Source organism: Canis lupus, chromosome 6, assembly GCF_003254725.2.
Source record: "Canis lupus dingo isolate Sandy chromosome 6, ASM325472v2, whole genome shotgun sequence".
In the NCBI taxonomy this organism is placed as follows: Eukaryota; Metazoa; Chordata; class Mammalia; order Carnivora; family Canidae; genus Canis; species Canis lupus.
In genome coordinates, this window is record NC_064248.1 from 55,179,323 (window position 1) to 55,198,174 (window position 18,852).

At 47.2% G+C, this 18,852-nt stretch overlaps 1 protein-coding gene and 1 long non-coding RNA gene across 2 annotated transcripts in view; one reads left to right on the top strand and one right to left on the bottom strand.

Moving 5' to 3' along the window:
- The first annotated feature begins 90 nt into the window (after window positions 1–90).
- Window positions 91–18,852, top strand: part of BCAR3 (BCAR3 adaptor protein, NSP family member) — a 155,781-nt gene continuing 137,019 nt past the window's right edge. The window contains exon 1 of the mRNA XM_049111660.1: window positions 91–197. The gene's annotated coding sequence lies outside the window, so the exon portion shown is untranslated. The remainder of the gene's footprint in view (window positions 198–18,852) is intronic.
- LOC112640855 (uncharacterized) lies at window positions 11,074–13,012 on the bottom strand. The gene is made up of 3 exons (XR_003124303.3): window positions 12,962–13,012; window positions 12,699–12,879; window positions 11,074–11,283 (listed from the first exon to the last, which is right to left on the bottom strand). It is a non-coding gene; the product is annotated as an uncharacterized LOC112640855 (long non-coding RNA).

Below are 18,852 nucleotides of genomic sequence, written 5' to 3' on the forward strand. Positions count from 1 at the left end.
TGAATTCTTAAATGAAGTATAATTTTGAAGACATTGCTAGGCTTACAGGAAGTATGGTGACTAAGTTCTCTTCCAACCTTTTCTCCCCAGAATATGGAAGATGAATCCAAAATTGCATCCAGGAGTAAAAGTCGACCTGTGAATAAGTGTCAATATGGGAGCCAGTCTGGGCATGGGAGCCTTGGTCCAGTAGCAAGGTAAGATGGCCACATTGAACCCAAGAAACTCTTAAGGGGCTTAAATGGTCCCAGATTAATAGCATCACTCTGAATCTAGACAGAAACAAATACAAATTATCTACTTGCCTCATCCCCCAAAATAAATTCTTAACAGATTGAAGAATTAAATGTAAAAGCAAAACTTTAAAACTTTTAGAAAAAATACTGGAGAATCTATTTATGAGTTCTGGGGGGGAAAGCATCCTTAAATAAGACATAGTACTAATCCTAAAAGAAAAGATTAATGAATGAAACTACATTAAAATTATTATACCATAGGGACACATGGATGGCTCAGTGGTTGAGAGTCTGCCTTTGGCTCCAGGGGTGATCCTGGGGTTCTAGGATTGAGTCCCACATCAGACTCCCCAGAGGGAGTCTGCTTCTCCCTCTGTCTGTGTCTCTGCCTCTTTCTCTCTCTGTGTCTCATGAATAAATAAATAAAATCTTTAAAAAAATAAAATTATTACACCATAAAGAAAATTAAAAGACAAACTCCAAACTGGGAGAAATGCATATAATCACAAAGGATTGGTTTCCAGAATATATAAAGGATTCCTATAAGTCTAAAAGAAAAAGACAAACAATCCAAGGGGTTAAATGAGCAAGAGACAAAACAGGCATTTCACACACAGAGAAAAAAAAAAAAAAAACCCACACAAATGTTTGGTAAACACATGGGAAGATTCTCAGCTTCATCAACAAAGGAAATACAGGGCAGGCCGGGCCATTTTAAGAGCATCACAGGCCCAACTTATGCTTATTTTTGGAGGCTTCATCTAATATTTCACATACCATAATGCAACCATATCCCACATTCAGCCCATTTACTCAATATGTATTTTTTGAGTACCTACCAGGTGCCAGGAAATGTTCTGTGCACTTGGAACATATTGGTGAACAATATTCACCAATATTGGTGAACAAGTGTGGTTAAAGTCTCTACGCTCATGGAGCTTACATCAGGTGGGACGTAGATAGCAAGCATGAACAGGTAGCTATATGTTGTAGTGTTGCTAGGAGGCAATGAGTGTCATGGGATAGAGAGGAACAGTCATGTGGGGGGAGAAGAGGGTGGTAGGATAGAAAGCTGGGGGCTGGTATTTAAACAAGGTAGGTCTCATAGTGTCTCCCTTGCTCGTCAGTTCCCTTGAGCCCTTCAGGATGTTGCTTTCTGGGGTATTGGCTAATAGCAGCTTGGAGGGCTTGCTCCTCTCAGAGATATTTGCAGGTGGGATGTGGGGAGACATTCTTGAGAACACCTCCAGCCCCAGCAGGAGGTACCCTCCAGTACAGAAGGCAGGTCAGGGGTAGAAGAGACACTCCAGTGGAGTATGTGAGGCAGAGGGGACCTTCTATCTCTTTTCTGCCATCCTCTCCTACAGCTCATCCCAGAATAGGGGCCACCTCTCAAAAAATCCATTAGGAAAAACTTTTCAGAGGAGAGTGTCCATCCTCTGCCACTGGAGCTGGGGGGCAGGAGGGGCTTTGGGGTTGCTCATACTGGATAACCAATTATGTAGATGCAGCCTCACCATGCCAGCAGGAAGCATGAAATGTGATGGCTTGATGCTCCTTCTTGGACAAGGAAGAATTGAAGGCAGCTCTCTGAATTCTGCAGGCTCTGCTTACAGGTACAAGTTGGATGGGGGTCTATCTCCTGGGAGTTTCTAAATAATCCAACAAACAAGGTCTCCCGCAGGTATATTGGCCTGTAGTTAGTGTTGGCCAAGTGGAAGCAGCCTAGAAGGTGCTATTGGCCAGTAATGGACACAGACCTCAGAAGACCACTTACGATGAGACCGTTGGGATGACAATTCTTTCCTGTAGGCCCCCAGCCATCAGCAGCTGGCATCTTAACTCAAGGGGCCCCCTACTCTCCTTTCTAGGGCTTCTCTTATGTCTCACTTTGCCTGATATCCCCAAGCACTGTCCGAGCCCCAATGGGATCAATCTCTCGCCCTTGTTAATCATTTTATTGCCACCCAATTGGTTTGCCCAAAGCCCCTTTTGCCCTGGACAGAGAGCCGGCCCTTTTTTCTAGGTCTGCAGGGACAGAGGCCCTGCCGTGAAGTCCCCAGAGGGAGGTAGCCAAGTGGCTTCTTTTTCACACTGGAATGCAACTTCCCTTTCCAATTAGAGACCACACAGGATGAAAAATGTGAGCAAGGCAGCCTTTCCAGCATGAAAACCCACCAGCCTTTACCAGGAAGAGCAATCGGGGGGCCTGCCTTCCAGTCCCACCTGTTTAAAACTCCCAGCCTCCTTCACTGGCTATCATGTAGGCCTCATTTTCCTTTACCTGCCCCCAGTCCAAAATTGAGATTCTATCTCTGGGACAGGTTGTTTCTCTGGGCATGTCCAGTCCCCACAGTCCACCTCCCAAGGCTTGTTTTCTTTTGGCTTGTGTGGCAGAGAAAGATGTCTCAGGCTTTTGAGACAAAAATAAAATTCAAACAAACTAAAACCAAGCAGGAAATCCACATCCTTTGTTAAAGATAGGCGCTCCTCCCTGGGACCCTGGGCAGGAGGTTAACGAAAGGCCCGCGAAGGCCTGAAAGGAACAAAGGTCTCAGCTACAACAGTGGAGCCATATGCATTCCTGATCCCAGGGCAGGGACCAGGGGCCACCCCACACATCACTTCCTGGCCATGCCGAGGGCCCGGGCCCAGTGGCCTTCCCCTACGGGAATGGAGAAGGTCTGTCACCACCTGAGGTGTCCCTTCACCTCCCTCTTGATGGGGCAGCTGGGCTATGTTTTTCTATTTCCATTCTCCCTGCAAGGTCAACTTTCCAGGCAAATATCTAGCACTCTGCTGAGAGCATCATGTTTCCAGAAGCCCCTTGTTCCCAGGGCCAAGTGAGTGTTCGGTGGGAAACTGTGTTTTTCCAGTCACACGTCGGGGCTGCCCCTGGTCCTGGGGTCTGTTGGTTTCTCTCTTCCCTGCCTCCTGAGATCTTGCCTGGGAGCTTAAAGATGTGCCCAGAGCCTCCTATGGCGGCTGCCTCTTTGTTCCTTGGGCAGTGACCTTTATTGACATAATCTCAAACCCCGCCCCCCAGCCTCTTGAATCCCCCATTCTTTCCCTCTTTCTGGTTGGAGTGAAGGATTTTACTCTCAGGGGCCTAATCCTGTCGCTCTCTCGTGTGTGACTAATTCTCCCCCTCCCCCTCGGCTCCTGGCAAAGACGAAGAGGCCTATTTGCCAGACTAGGGGGTCTGCGCCCCTTGTCGGCAATCAAAGCACAGACACATTCCTCTGGGTGATTTCCTGCCCTGAAAATCCAACCCTGGAACACAGGCCTCCTCTGTTCCCTCCTGGTCACCAGGCACTGGGACCCGAACTTGGGGAGGGGGTGGTGGTGGTAGGATTTATGATATAGAAAGTAGTAAGTCACCCTTCCAATCTGCCAGTGTCTAGTGTGAAAGCAAGTTGTATTGTTGTTCAGACAATATGACTCCCTGGAAAAGAAATAGTGTCCCCCTGAGAGCCGAATGGTTCTCCGGTGGCCACCCATGGCAGGAGGCTGCGTGAAGGTAACCCAGCAAAGGATGGAAGCTTCCTATCCTCAAAGCACCCCACACACCCCAGCGAGTCGGCTTCAGCTGCCTGATTTCTGAAGTTAAAAAGCACATAATTATGGTATTGTTTGGCTGCCAAGAATTCTGGGTTAATCTCAGTTTTATTTTGACTGCTACCTAAAATAGCTTGTCCCCGAGGACAGCAGCAAAGGCCAGGAGGCCAGAAAAAAGAAAGGCAGGCCCGAGATCTAAGCTGGCCCTCATTTGGGGTCCCAAACTAGGGTGGCTCATGAGTCCATGGGATCAGGCCCTTGGAGCCAAGGTCACCCCGTACCCCCATCCACTAGAGAGCTTTTCCTTCAACACACTGGCCTAGGGCTGTCCTCTCCCTCACGGAAACAGCAGTCACAGCCAGTCCCCAGCGCGTTCTCTGTTCCTGCACACATTTGGGGTAGTCCCTGAAAGGGCTTAGAGTTCTGCTTCTGTGATCCAAGGAAAACAGGACAAATACTAAGAGCTGACATCCGGAGCGCTCGTTACCCGGCAGACTCGGGTCTAAGTGCTCCCCTATGCAGGAACTCCTTCCATCCCCATAAATCCTTGTGGTGGGTCCTTTTGCTATCTTCTAACACGCTCAGACCCACACAGCTGGTAGGTGGTAGAGGCGGTACTGGTACCCAAGGAATCCTTGTTCCAAGGACGGCCCCCTCCCTGCTTTACCACGCTCCATTCTCAGAAGCTGAGTGATCACTGGACTCAAAAGTTCGGAAAGAACAGCTGCTGTTGGGGGAGAGATGCATTCAGTTCCTCGGTGGAGGCCACCAGAAGAACGGGCCCAGTGAGTGGGGTTTCTCCTTCTCAGAGCACATAGGGAAGCTTCGCCTTAGGTATTCTCCATCACCCTCAGATCAACACTTACTGAGGGACCACTTTGTTCTGAAGGTCTCTGACCCACTGGGCTGTAGATTTCTACCCAAATCTCAGTGCTGTTAAAAGGAGAATCACAATAGGAGGCCATGTGTGCCCTTATAGAGGAATGCTTCCTGTGTGTAGTCAAGGAGGGCTCCTCGGGGGAGGGGACTTTTAGGATTCTGAGCCAAAGGCCCTGGGCTCCAGTCTGAAGGGCATGGCCGGAACTGAGTAACCACCCCCCTTCCCCTCATGCTGGCCCCCACTGTACTGACTTCAGAGGAGCCTCCTCTACCCTTCCTTCCTGCCCCACCTACATGCCTATGAAATTTTTCCAGCCTGAGGCATCTTTGAACTTCTAAGGCTTCCCAAGCTGCCAGTCCAGCTACTGCCAGGGGCTGCTATCTGTGTACGCTAACCACGGCTTAGCATGGCCTCCGCCAGCAGCGCCCATGGAGTTGGCTCAGGCTCTTCACAGCTGCTCAGCACCCTGATGCAGGCATGTGGCAGGGCGGGCAGGCACCCCAAGAGTCCAGGGGCAGGCACAGAGCACTTGGGTTCATTTTTTTTCTTCTCCTAAGTAAGAAAAGGCTCCCAGGACCAGTGATGTGGCATCAAGTAGGGGTGTGTTTCTTTTGTTCCTCAGAATGTTCTCTTTCTACCTTGTCTTGCTGTTGTTCATTTCTTTTAATATAAGTGATTCTGAGTTCCTCTCATTGGAAAACAAAAGCAGAAACAACCAAAGGCAGGTAGAAGTTTTATGATCTTTGCCTATGAGTGGCAGAAGCGAACTCCCTCAGTGACTTTGGTTCTCTATCAGGCACTGTGGCCGAGGGAGGGGACCGGGGGCCTAAAGGCACTGCCCTCCAGGGAAGGCAGGCATGGTTGAAGGGGGTTCATTATGAATAACAGAAGACACTCCTTTTACCCCACCACTCAGAAATCCCAAAGGTTCGAAAAGCTCTGTACCAGGATGAAGGATGAAGGCCAAGTATATATTTCTTATTATAACACAGTATCACAGGAGATCTTTCCTCCCAGGGGGACAAGGGCTCACAGATAAAGAGATGTAGCTTTTTTTTTTTTTTTTTTTAAGATTTGATTTATTCATTCATGAGAGAGAGAGAGAGAGAGAGAGGCAGAGACATAGGCAGAGGGAGAAGCAGGAGCTCAGTGTGGGACTCAATCTTGGGACCCTGGGATCGCAACCTGAGCCAAAGGCAGATGCTCATGCAGATGCTCAAACACAGCCACCCAGGTGCCCCAAGATGTGGCTTTTATACATAAGCTGACTATCACAGTGCCTGGTATCTAGTGGGCTTACCAAAACAAGAAGAGCTGTTATCATTATTTAGTATTTGGGGAATGAATGAGTCATTTGAAGGGTGGAGTGAATGGCAGAGGGTGTGGGTAGATGAGAGAGAAAAGATAGTGAGGGAGGCAGCCTCCAGTGATCCCACCCCTGGTATTCCCCTTGGGTAGCCCTCTCCTCTGTTGTTCCACAGTTGATCTGTGTGGACCAATAGAATACAGCCTTGCTGCAAGTGGGCCTACGGAGGCTCACGTGGTGAAGAGCTGAAGCCTCCAGCCAAGAGCCATTAAAGAACCAAAGGTTTGCCAGCTGCCACATGAGTGAGCTTGGAAGCAAGCCTTCCCACCCCAGTCAAACCTTCCCATGTCTGCAGCCCCTGCCAACATCTTGACCCCAACCTTATGGGAGACCTTGAGCCAGAACCACCCAGCTGAGCCCCTTCCCAGCTGTGACCTTCAGAAACCATACAAAATAATAAAAGTTTGTTTTAAGCTGCTATGTTTTATTGTGACTTGTTGCACAGTAATAGAGAATTAATACAGGCAGTGTGGTGGAAGCTACTGGTGCCCCTTGGCCTATCTGCAGAGTACCCTCAGCTTTGGTCATCTCCCTTAAATGCTGTATTGATTAGCTGTTGCTACATAGCAGACCGCCCCCAATTTAGCAGTATAAAGTAACAACAGCTCTTTAGTTTATGGTTGTGAGCTCAGCAACTTAGGGTGAGTGGTCCTTCTGGGCTAGGCTGGGCTGGGCTCAATAGGGCATGTGTCCGTAGTGAGCTGGCAAGTTGACTGGGGGCTGGTTGACCTGAAAGTGCTGAGCTAGGTGATTCATCTCTGCTCCCTGTGGTCTCTCAGCCTTTAGCAACCTAGTGTGGTCTCATTCACACGGTGGCAGCACGGTTCGAATTGTGTAGAGCAGATGCTGTAAGGTCTTTGGGGACCTAGGCCAAGAGTTCTCACGACTCTGCAAGCTTTGTATGCTATTATTGCCGAAAGGCAAAGTCTATATTCGAGTAGAGAAGTAGAATCCACCTCTTGATGGAAAGAGCTGCAAGGCACGGCAGACGTTTTTATGATCTGTCCAGACCTTCTGTAGTTTCTACCTCAAGCACCTGCACCTCCCTGCCTGGGTGTTCTTTGGTCTTGAGAGTGTATTCAGCCCTTAAATGAGGCTGATGAGAAGGGCCACAGAGGCAACGCTCTCAGGTCAACCTACAACCGTGAGAAAGGAAGCTGGTGAACAAATCTCCCAGGATCCTTGCCCTGGTCATAGAATTCTAAGGTGTGTCTACCCAGTCTCTCAGAGGGACCCTGGGGATTGAACCCATAGTATCCCAAGCAGTCAACATCTCCTCATGCACCCCTTATCAGCACCCCTTCCTTCCTTGTCTCTCATGCCCCCACCACCTTCCCAGGCTTTGGGGATGGCTTCCCTGTAGCAATCGCATACTTGAACCCACACCCTTATGGAAGGGCCTGCCTCTGGGAGATCCTACTCTACATGGGTAGGCAGGAGTTAGATCACCCCTGGTGTCACAGGCTACCCTAACAAATTCGAACTTACTCTGTGAACTAATACCATTTCACTGACTACCCCCGCCCTCCAGACCAGTGCTCTTAAGTTAGTTCTACATTGTTTCAAGCTCTGGGTGTAAAACTATGTAGAACTTTAAAAAAACCTTTCCTCATTTATCTTTGAGTAAGTAATATACACACGTTCAAAATTAGAAAACCACAAAAGGTCAAATCTATTTTTATAGCCATTTTCATTACCAAAGGAGCATGTAAATGGCTATTGTTTCCAGAGTGTTTTAAGCCAGGGTAGGGTCTGACTCCTGGCCCTTCCCCCTCCAGCAGCCTGAAAGGGGGTGGGGGGGCTCTTTCTACATCCCCCTGCCTGCAGACTTCTGCTTAAAGTAAAGCAGTTGTCCAGCTGCAGAAGGATGCTGACATTCTGGGCCCAAAGGAAACGGGGCAGTGTTGGCAGACGTCAACATCCTTGGCGGATGCCATCTTTCCTTCCTCAGGACAGATAATTGTCAGTTGACCAAGCTCTACCCAAATGCATTCATGTTTGCTCCTTGTTCTTTTTTTTTTTTTTTTTTTGCTCCTTGTTCTGACAGAAATTTTAAAAGTGCACCACTAAGGCCGAGCCTGCAGCTTTTATCTGCTAGCTGGGGAGGGGAAGAGATAGTGATTCCTGACACCCCAGGTCTTTCAATGTCTCCCAAAGAGCTTCCATCTGTCCACAATGTGGGAGAAGTACAATCCAGTTAATTGCCCTGATTGGACCAAACCATCGCATTTATTTAAATCAATCAAGCCGGGTAATAGTTTTTGAGTGTCTGCTGTGGGCCAGCTCTGGCCTCAGCCCTCTGAGGTATTTAAGTCACAGTGAGCCAGCTCAGGCCCTCAGGGAGGACTGGTGAGGCGGCAGGTCTGCTGGCTCTGAAACCAAGCAGGTGTTTGGAGAACACAGCAGGCCCCAGCCCCCACCAGCTGAGGAGATCTTGGGCAACTTGGCTTCTCTCCAGAGCCTCCATTTCCTCACCTTTAAAATGATCCCCCTGTTGCACCGGGGTCCGTGGAAATCCCAAAGATAGTGCTTTGTTTCCTTCCCTTTTCCCTTGAGGAACTTAGAACCTAGCCAAGAAAAGAAGACACAGGTGAAAGGATAAGCTATCTCTGAGAGATCATCAACAGTTCAAAATAAAACAAAGAGAAAAGAAAATAAAGGAAAAGAAGTCAAGAGAGATACACACAGGGGTGATGAATTGACAAAGGTATTAGTCTGCAAGGGCGGCCTTGACAGTGTACCTCAGACTGGGTGGCTTCAACAACGGAAATGAACTTTTCTCACGGTTCTGGAGACTGGGAATCCAAGAGTAGAGCATCAGCAGGGTTGGTTTCGTCTGAGGTCTCTCTTCTTGGTTTGTACGTGGCTGTCTTCTCCCTGTGTCTGTATCTTTATTTTTCCCACTTACAAGGACACTAGTCATACTGGGTGAAGGCTCACTTGTATGGCTTCATTTTACCTTAATTACATCTTTAAAGGCCTTATCTCCATGGGGCGCCTGGGTGGCTCCAGTCAGTTAAGCATCTGCCTTTGGCTCAGGTCATGATCCCAGGGTCCTGGGATAGAGTCCCGCATGGGGCTCCCTGCCCAGTGGGGAGTCTGCTTCTCCCTCTGTCCTTACCCCTGCTTGTGCTCACTCTCCATCTAATAAATAAACAAGATCTTTTTAAAAAAAAGATTTTAAAATGTATTTTAGAGAGATAGAGCATGTAAAGGGGCAGAGGGGCAGAGGGGAGGGAGGAAGGAGAATATCAAGCAGACTCCCCACTGAGCATGGAGCCTAATGCAGAATTTGATCTCAGGACCCTGCGGTCTTTTTTTTTTTTTTTTTTTTAAAGATTTTATTTATTTATTTGAGAGACAGAAGAGAGATCACAGAAGGAGAGGGAGACGCAGACTCCCCATGGAGTGCAGAGCCTGCCATGGGGCCTAATCCCAGGACCCTGAGACCATGACCTGAGCCAAAGGCAGATGCTTAACTGACTAAGTCACCCAGTACCCTTCATACTTTTATGAACTTCTATCACATCTAATTTTGACTCCATTCCCAGTCTGCCTTTTTGACTCAAGACCAGAATGTGTTCTTGAAAAAAGCCTTTTTTTAATACGAAAGCCACCCATTCTGCCTTTTTATCATCTCTATATAATCGACTCAGGGTGCCTTTTATAAGGTCCGGTGACAAAAACTGTATAGAATATATATTCCTTTTTTTTTTTTTTTTTAAGATTTTATATATTTACTTGAGAGAAAGAGAGCAAGCTAGAGAGAGCACTAGCAGGGAGCAGGGGCAGAGGGAGAGGGAAAAGCAGGCTCTCCGCTGAGCAGGAAGCCTGACCCAGGGCTGATCCCAGGACCCTGGGATTATGAACTGAGCCGAAGGCAGCTGCTTAATGGACTGAGCCACCCAGGCACCCCTATTCTTTTATTTATTTATTTATTTATTTATTTATTTATTTATTTATTTATTTAACCACTCATTCAACAAATACTAATTGCATGCCTACTATGTGCCAGCCACTGCAATTCTGTATTGGGTTAAGACTGAATATAACTACAAACCAGAAATGGCTTCTTGTTCTTCCCTTCCTGATGCTCTCTCCTGCTCAACTTCTAGAGCAAACATTATGTTTGCTGTTATAAGCTGATCTGTGTTCCCCTCAAATTCAGGTATCAATGTTCTAATTCTCAGGACCTCAGAATGTGACTATATTTGGAGACAGGGCCTTTTTCTTTTTTTTTCTTTTTTTTTTTTTTTAATTTTTATTTATTTATGATAGTCAGAGAGAGAGAGGCAGAGACACAGGCAGAGGGAGAAGCAGGCTCCATGCACCGGGAGCCCGATGTGGGATTCGATCCCGGGTCTCCAGGATCGCGCCCTGGGCCAAAGGCAGGCACCAAACCGCTGCGCCACCCAGGGATCCCGTGGGCCTTTTTCTTTTAAGATTTTATTTATTTATTAGAGAGAGAGCAAGCATGAGCAGGGGTAAGAACAGGAAGAAGCAGACACCCCTCTGGGCAGGGATCCCAGGACTCTGGGATCATGACCTGAGCTGAAAAAAAACAAGTTCATAAAACTATGAAAGTCATGGATGTGACTATTATAATCTTGAAATCTTCACCAAATATTGTGTTATTAGAAGTAGATGAGGTTTTAGGATACACGCACAAAAAGAAAGAAAAGAAAAAACAAGGTCCTATTTGTGACTAGTACACTTAGAGAATTTTTTATTCCTTAAGACACTAGAAACTGAACATATAATCAAGTAGGGAGGGAGTCCATGAATTCATGGGAGATTGACCTCAGCACCAGTTGCTTCAGATTCCTTTGGGATTTTTGACTCCCGTTGGAGACAGACTGCTGGTTGGGTGGATCATGAATCTAACCAAGTATCACATTTCTGTGGTTATATATTCCTTCAGGGAACATTTAATAGCACCCACTATGTGCCAGGCAGTGCTCTAGGGAGTGAGGATATTGCAGTCAATATGTCCTTGCCCTCGAGGGCTTCCACTCTAGAGGGAAAAGCAGGTATGTGAAAAGATAAATTGCAGTTTATTGAGGTCTCATAATAAAACTACAATTAAAATGCTTTATAGGGGATCTCTGGTTGGCTCAGCGGTTTGGCGCCTGCCTTTGGCCCAGGGTGCGATCTTGGAGTCCCGGGATCGAGTCCCGCGTCGGGCTCCCGGCATGGAGCCTGCTTCTCCCTCCTCCTGTGTCTCTGCCTCTCTCTCTCTATGTCTATCATAAATAAATAAAAATAAATAAATCGTTAATAAAATAAAATGCTTTATAACCCCAAAATTCTGTGATAATAAATAGACAATCTGTTCATTAAAGGGACTTGACAGTATTTGATAGATGATAGATAGATAGATAGATAGATAGATAGATAGATAGATAAAAGATACCTGGTAGGAGATACTAAGAGCAGGAACACAATGCTATATGTCCTTTGGGTTACTGGCATAAAACCTACTTATTTTTGAAACTAAAAAGAATTTGAATCTGTAAGTTATTTGTCTTTCTCTTTTTTTATCCCCCTTCCCCACCTGTACTTTATTTTTCTTTTTAGATTTTCACTTATTTGAGAGAGAGAGAATGCATGTATGCACATGCACAAGAGTGGATGAGCAGGGGGTAGAGGAAGAGGAGAGAGAGAGAATCCCTATAGCTGACTCTGCACTGAGCACTGAGCATGACCCGAGGTTTGATCCCACAACCTTGAGATCATGACCCAAGCCGAGACCAAGATTCAGACACCCAGATGCGCAACCAACTGACCCACCCAGGTGCCACCCCCACCTGCATTTTAGAACTTTCTGTAAGTCAGAAAATGTTTGTGGGTGGATAGAAGGATAGTTAGATGAATAAATGAATAAAAGAATGAATTTTTTGCTTCTAGAAGCTGGGCAGATTCTCCCAATAGAAATTTGTTCATCATTGAAGCCTCATGATCATCAAATTCATCAAGCAACCATTTCTGAGGTCTCTGTGTGTACAAGTCCTGGAAGCTGTTTTGATTCAATACAAAAAGTGGCGTTTTGGGTTTCTGAGACCATTGCTTATGAGTTTTTAAATCTGCATTTCCAGAAATTCTATAGAGTGGAAAGCTCTATGGGATTGTAAATTGTAAGCCAAAGGTCATACTGATTTTAGCAGCAATACATTGAAGAAAGAAATCTTACTTCAGTGATTTCTCACTGGAATGAGTACATTTTAGTCTGCATGTTGCTCAGGAAGGCTGTCCCCCTGGAAAACCTCAACATAATTCCAAAGCCTGGCATTCTTGATGACCTCACCAGGAATTGGTGATTAGGAGGCCAAGGTCCAGGAAAGAATCTTGGACCAGGAATCTGGACATTATTAAATGATTTTTCCTTATGAGAAGCTTAGTGTTAGGTAAATATTCATGAGAAAATAGCTCTGCAGCTTCCTCAAGTTGCTTTTCTCCCCATGTACCCTTCCCCACCTCCACTTCCCATCCTCCCTCCAGTAGAAACTGCACAAAGATGAGACCATAGAGTTGTGTTGCCCAATAGCCATGTGTAGCTATTTAAATTAATTAAAATTCGATGAAATTTAAAATGCAATTTGTCAGTCATCCTGACCACATATCAAAAGTACTCAGAAAGCCACATGTGTCTAGTACCTACCATGATGGACAGTGCAGAGGACATTTCCATCATTACAGAAAGGGCAAGAACATGCTTGCCCTAAGGAAAAAAGGAAAGTGAGCTGCTGAGGGGGAAGGAAGTCACTTTGGAGAACTTCTAGACCAGCCATACAGAGAGGAGAAGGAACGTTCTAGCAGGAAGTTGCCTTTGGATGCTCAGCCTGGCAATAAGAGTATAAAGTGAGGGCAGGGGTATAAGCTTTGAGGCAAGAACCCAGCTTTAATCCTGGCCCCACTACCTACCAAGTGTGTGGCTGTGAGCGAGTTAGGTGAATTCTCTGAGTCTCACTCTCCTCGTCCGGGAAATGGTGGTGTCATAATAGTTCTTATGCCATTAGGTCTGATGTAAGAATTAACAAGACAGTGTCAAGTGCTAAGCATGCTGCCTAACATATGGAAAAAAGGTAAAAAATGTAAAGGGTGGGGGTAAGAAGGGAGAAAAAGGTGCAAAGAAAGAAAGGGGAGAACATGAGAAGACAGCCAACCTGGGAAGAAGAAATATGTAGAGGATTATTTTTTAAAGATTTTATTTATTTATTCATGAGACACACACACACACACAGAGAGAGAGAGAGAGAGAGAGAGGGAGAAGTAGGCCCCATGCAGGGAGCCAGATATGGGACTCGATCCTGGAACTCCAGGATGATGTCCTGAGCCGAAGGCAGATGCTCAACCGCTGAGCCACCCAGGTGTCCCTATGTAGAGGATTTTTAAACAAACCTAAGCAGTGAGCACTTTTATGGTGACTGGAGGGCAAACAGAAGGACAGGGCAACAGAAGGCAACTGGGCTCCAGACCCCTGAGGGGCACAAGATGAAGACCCTCTGGCTCCAGGATGAGAACAGCTTGGCCTGGTGGTGGCAAAAATCACCTGTGATAGATGGTTGTCCTGCCCATCTGTGGTGCGGGGATTGCACTGCTGGTCAAGGAGTTGCTAATATATGGATGCCAGTGATTGTGCTCAAGGGACCTGGGCATGTGCAACAGATGTGGCCTTGCTGGGCCAGGCTAGAGAGACAGGGCCAGGGCAGAGGGGCCTGGGGTTGAGGTGATGTGGGGCATCAGGGTAAAGGGAAGGGGGTGACATTTATGCAGTACCTGCCTCTGTGTTGAGCACCCACACCTCCAATTGCACTGGAACCACGCAGTGGTTCTGAGGAAGGCATCCACATTTTGTGGAAGAAGAAACTGAGGCAGGGTGAAGGATTTGCCAAAGTCACACAGCTGCTAAATGACAGATTCAGGACCCAAGCCTGCACAGACCTCCTGTGGAAACCTTTAGGCTCTGGGGAAGGCAAAATGATGGTGATGTGCAGGGGGAGTTTGTTTTTTTTAAAGATTTATTTACCCATTTATTCATGATAGACATAGAGAGAGAGGAGGGAGAAGCAGGCTCCATGCCGGGAGCCCGACACGGGGCTCAATCCCAGGATTTCAGGATTCCAGGATTCCAGGATTGCACCCTGGGCCAAAGGCAGGCGCTAAACCGCTGAGCCACCCAGGGATCCCCCTGCAGGGAGAGTTTGAAAGGAGTTGGCACTACATTTATTCATCACTACTGAAGCCCAATGCCCCGTCAGTGTTGTGGGGTCACAAACATGAATGAGATAGGTGCCCTGTCTTCACGGTGCTGCACAATGGCGAGGGAGACAAGCCAAAGGCAAAATAAAGACAACTAAAGATAAAACATCCAAACTCATTCGTTTAAGAAATACTGTTTTTATCAAGTACCTTCAATGTGCCAGGCACTGCACTAGGCTCTGGGGATACTGTGGTGTGCTGTCATAAACTATTTATAAAAATGGCTATATTTCCTCCTTCCCATTCTTCATGGCTCTTTGTGGTGTGACTTTGCAGCTCCTCCCCCTAAGAGTTTGTGTCTGTTTCTCCACCTTTTGAACATGGGCTGGCCTTGTGACTTGTCTTGGCCAATAGGAAGGGATAGAAGTCCAAATCAAAGACTTGCACCCCTCATTCCTACTCTTGAATTCCTACCGCTGCCATGCAAAGATGCCCTGCCTAGCCTGCTGAATAATGAGAGACACAGGGCCCATTCACTTTCATGGTTCCAGCCAATGGCCAGCCACCCACCAGGCAGATGAATGAGGCCATCCTAGGCCCATCAGCCCCGGCTAACCCAATACCTGATGCCAGACACCTGAGAACTAATACATTGGCTGCTTTTTTAAGCCACCGAGTGCTTCATCAGTTTGTTTCATGGCAAAAGCTAACTGATGTATGAGCAAAAGTTCTCAAGATGCTTATGGTCAAAGAGGGGAGACAAACTTTAATAAAAAAATCCTACAAAAATATGTTAAGGGAAAGGAAGTGATAATGAAGTCAGCCTCCCCAGTAGCCCCCAGGCCCCCCACACACTGATATTCACACCACGTGTGGTCTTCTCTCACACTGCGCCAGGTTTGCCTGCTTGACCGGTAAGGTACGCCAGAAGGGATGATGGATCCTTTCTGAGATCAGGTTACAAAAGACTGCAGCTTATGTTTGGGGCTCCTTCCCTCTCTTTCTGATAATTAATTCTGGGAGAAGCCAGCTTGCAGGCCCTAAGGATAATGAGGCAGCCCATGTGAAGGCCATGTGACAAGGAACTCAGGTTTCCACCAATAGTCCAGGAGATACTGAGGCCTACAGACCACCAAGTAAGTGAGCTGGGAAGAGGATCCTCTGGCTCCAGGAGACAGAAACCCAGGCTAACAGCTCGAATGTAACCTCTTGAGAGACCCTGACCCGGAACCATCCTGCTAAGCTGCTCCCAGATTCCTGACCCAAAGAAACTATGAGATAGCAAATTTGTGTTATTTTAAGCTGGCAGGTTTGGGAATAATTTGTTACATAGCAACAGTTAAGTAACAAAAGGAGTTAATAGATAAAGGAGGGGAAAGAGGTGGAATGTTCCAGATAGAGGGACCAGCATGACCTAAGTTCCTATGGTAGGAGGAAATATAGCACATTTGAGAAACTGAAGGAAGACCAGTGTTGCAAGGGTTCAGAGAGCGAGCGTGGCATTGTGGGTCTTACTAAGAAATCAAATGATTAGAGGACCAGCCCTGGAGGCTCTAAGGAAGCCCAGGTTCTTAGATTAGTGGGAAGAAGGTAGCAACCCAGTCCTAAGGAATATTGTCCTGCTGTGGCCTTCGCCATGAATTGTAGCTATTAGAATTGGAAAATCCCTTTAGAGCTTGTCTTCAGTGGGGGCGGTTCCTCATCTCGCTGTGACACCTGCCCGGGGCCCCTGGAGGCCAGCGATGGCTGGAGATGATGCGGGCAGCAGAGTGGGGAGAGAGCGGGAAAAGGGTGTGAAAGAGAACAGTGGCAGGGAGGGCGAGGAGCCCGTGAAGGAAGAGGGGAGGTGCTAAAGAGAGAGAAGTGCAGTGTCGCTGGTGGGAGGAGGAAGAGGGAGTGGGAGGTGGGGGGCCACAGAGGAGCCTAGGAAGTCTACAGGATGGCACTTAGCCAGGGGGAGACCTAACCAGCGAGTAGGAGGCTCTTAAGAGACACTGCTGTCTGGAAAACCTGAAAAACTCAGGAATCTGTGAGTAGTGTCCAAGGACAGAAACAGACACTTGGATGAAACAGAGAGGTGGAAGTAGGACAGGAATGGGACTCGGGGACAGCTAGTGCTGCTGTGGAAAGCAGCCTCCGCTCAGGGATTTGAACTCCCCATGTGACCTGCAGAAGGGACCCTAATAGCCATCCTTTAGGCAAGAGTGCGGAGATTCAAAGTCTGAGTGCTGGAGATGTGATTGCACACACGCAGGCGCGCACACACACACACACACACACACACACCGGCAGAGCTCAGTGGGCCCTTCAGTCTCTGCAGGAGTTCTCTGATTAGCCCTGCTAGGGTATGTTCTCTCAGAATTAGTGACTTTGGGTTTTGGTTCTCCGTACTCAAAAGTACCTCTAGAGAGGCCAAGACGTGACAGATACCTGCACCAGCAGGGAGAAGGCTTCTCCTGCCCCAGCTATGCAGGCACAGCATAGCTACGCTTGCCTGGTTTCCCAGACTGAACCCTCCAGCAGGGGCAAAGACAGAAACGAGGGCTCAGGTGCAGGAGGGAGGCCACCTCTCGAGTCTCATCATCCACCCTTTTACCCCCTGTCCCACCAGGAATGGATTTATACTGCTTTGAAAGTACTGGGGCACCTAGATTTTTATTTCATTCCCTTGTGTATTTGGTCAAGCAAGCCTAAACTTTTTTGAGTAGCAAAAAGGGGTCAAAAAGTATGTGTTCTCCAAAACACTTTTGCAAAGGGAAAGCAAACAACAGAGCATTGAGTATATCTATTCATTTTGTGCATTGATTATAGAAAGTTAACATTTTTCTTATTTTAAAAAATATATATATTTGACATAGAGATGTGAGAGAATTATGTAATGTTCCATCAGGGTAGCAAATTCCATAGAGATTATGTGATAGGAGCAAAACTCTGGTCCTTACAGAGGAGGGTTGCCTTGATCAGATAAAGAATTTTTTTCCTCCAGTCGAAACTCCACAAATGAGAAATAGAATTGAAAAACGCAACAGCTTTTGTATCTAAACTGACTTCTTGGGACTCCTGGGTGGCTCAGTAATTGAGTGTCTGCCTTCAACTCATGGTGTGATCCCAGGGTCCTGGGCTCGAGTCCTGCATCGGGCTCCCCACAGAGAATCTCCTTCTCCCTCTGCCTATGTCTCTGCTTCTCTCTCTCTCTGTGTCTTGTGAATAAATAAATAAAATCTTAAAAAAAAATAAACTGACTTCTTTTTTCTCTTTCTGTATCTAGTGTGGGATATATTCCCCTCCCTCCTTCTTGCCATTCCCTTTTTTTTTTTTTTAAGATTGATTGATTTCAGAGAGCAAGACGATGAGTAGAGGAAGGGGCAAAGGGAGAGGGAGAGAGAATCTCAAGCAGACTCCCTACTGGACATGGAGCTGGACATGGGGCTCGACACAGGACTCGATTCCAGGATCCCAGGATCATGACCTGAGCCGAAATCAAGAATCAGCTGCTCAACCTGACTGAGCCACCCAGGCGCCCCGCTTCTTGCAGTTCTAAGGGAGAATTGAGAGGAGGGCTGCCTTTGAGCACTCAGCGCTGTCGATGCTAATCTGATGCCAGTAGTTGAAGACATCCTTGTCAGGGTGGCCTAGGCTAAGAGAGGGCTCTGTGTTCCAGGGACCCTTACAAACACCTGCACACAGCACAGCCCCCGCTCCACTGAAGCACACAGGACCTATCTGAAAACAAAGTGTGTGTCAGAATGTCAGTGCTTGCTCAGAACCACTTCTCGGGACAGATTCATTGGCTTCTCTTTCCCTTGAGTGTGCTTTGAACGGACTGCAGACTGGGAGGATGGGAAAGAAGGGGAAAGAAATGAGGCTGTAAATCAGTGTAGCCTCTCCGACTCTTGGGCTCAGAGAGCAAGTGAAGGGACGAAAGAGACACCCCCCTCCCCAGGAAGGCCTGCTGTTATCACATGCGCCAAGCAGTTGCCCATGGACACCCCCATGTTCCTTTCTTCTCTGTGGCTTTGAACCAAATGCTCTTGGAAGGGAAAAAACGCTGACTTCAGCTGGGTCCCCCAGCCCTCCCTTCTTGAAACACAATTAGGACTTTTTTCAGGTTATTGTGGCATGACTAGTGATTCTTTGCATTGCCTTCTTCAAATGTGCGATCAATTCTCCTCCTGATACAAAATCTGTGACCCCTGTTATAAGCCTGAAGCTTAGAAGTCGATCCTCAAAACATGAACAGAGAGCACCTGGGTATTCTAATCACTCTTGGTTCTTGCTGATAAAATGGCCTGCGGACCTCAGTCTGCCCATGCACTGAGCCCTGCGCTGGGAGGGGCCACAGCAACCCCAGGACCCCATTGGTTCTTTGGGAACAAAGGATTATTTGAATGATCCTTCCCATGCGGAGTGATTTGTCTGTAGGTGAGGAATATGAGACCTTACTGGTGGTAACATTTGGAAAGCCAGAAGGGAGAACTGAAACCAGTATCTGTAAGTCCAACGTTTCATTCAGCCAGCTGATTTCAGAATTTGCAACTAGTATGTTGTACTCCTTTCAAAGCTCTTCGCATCTTTTACGGGTAGCAGGATGCCAAGGAGAGAATTTATGGTCT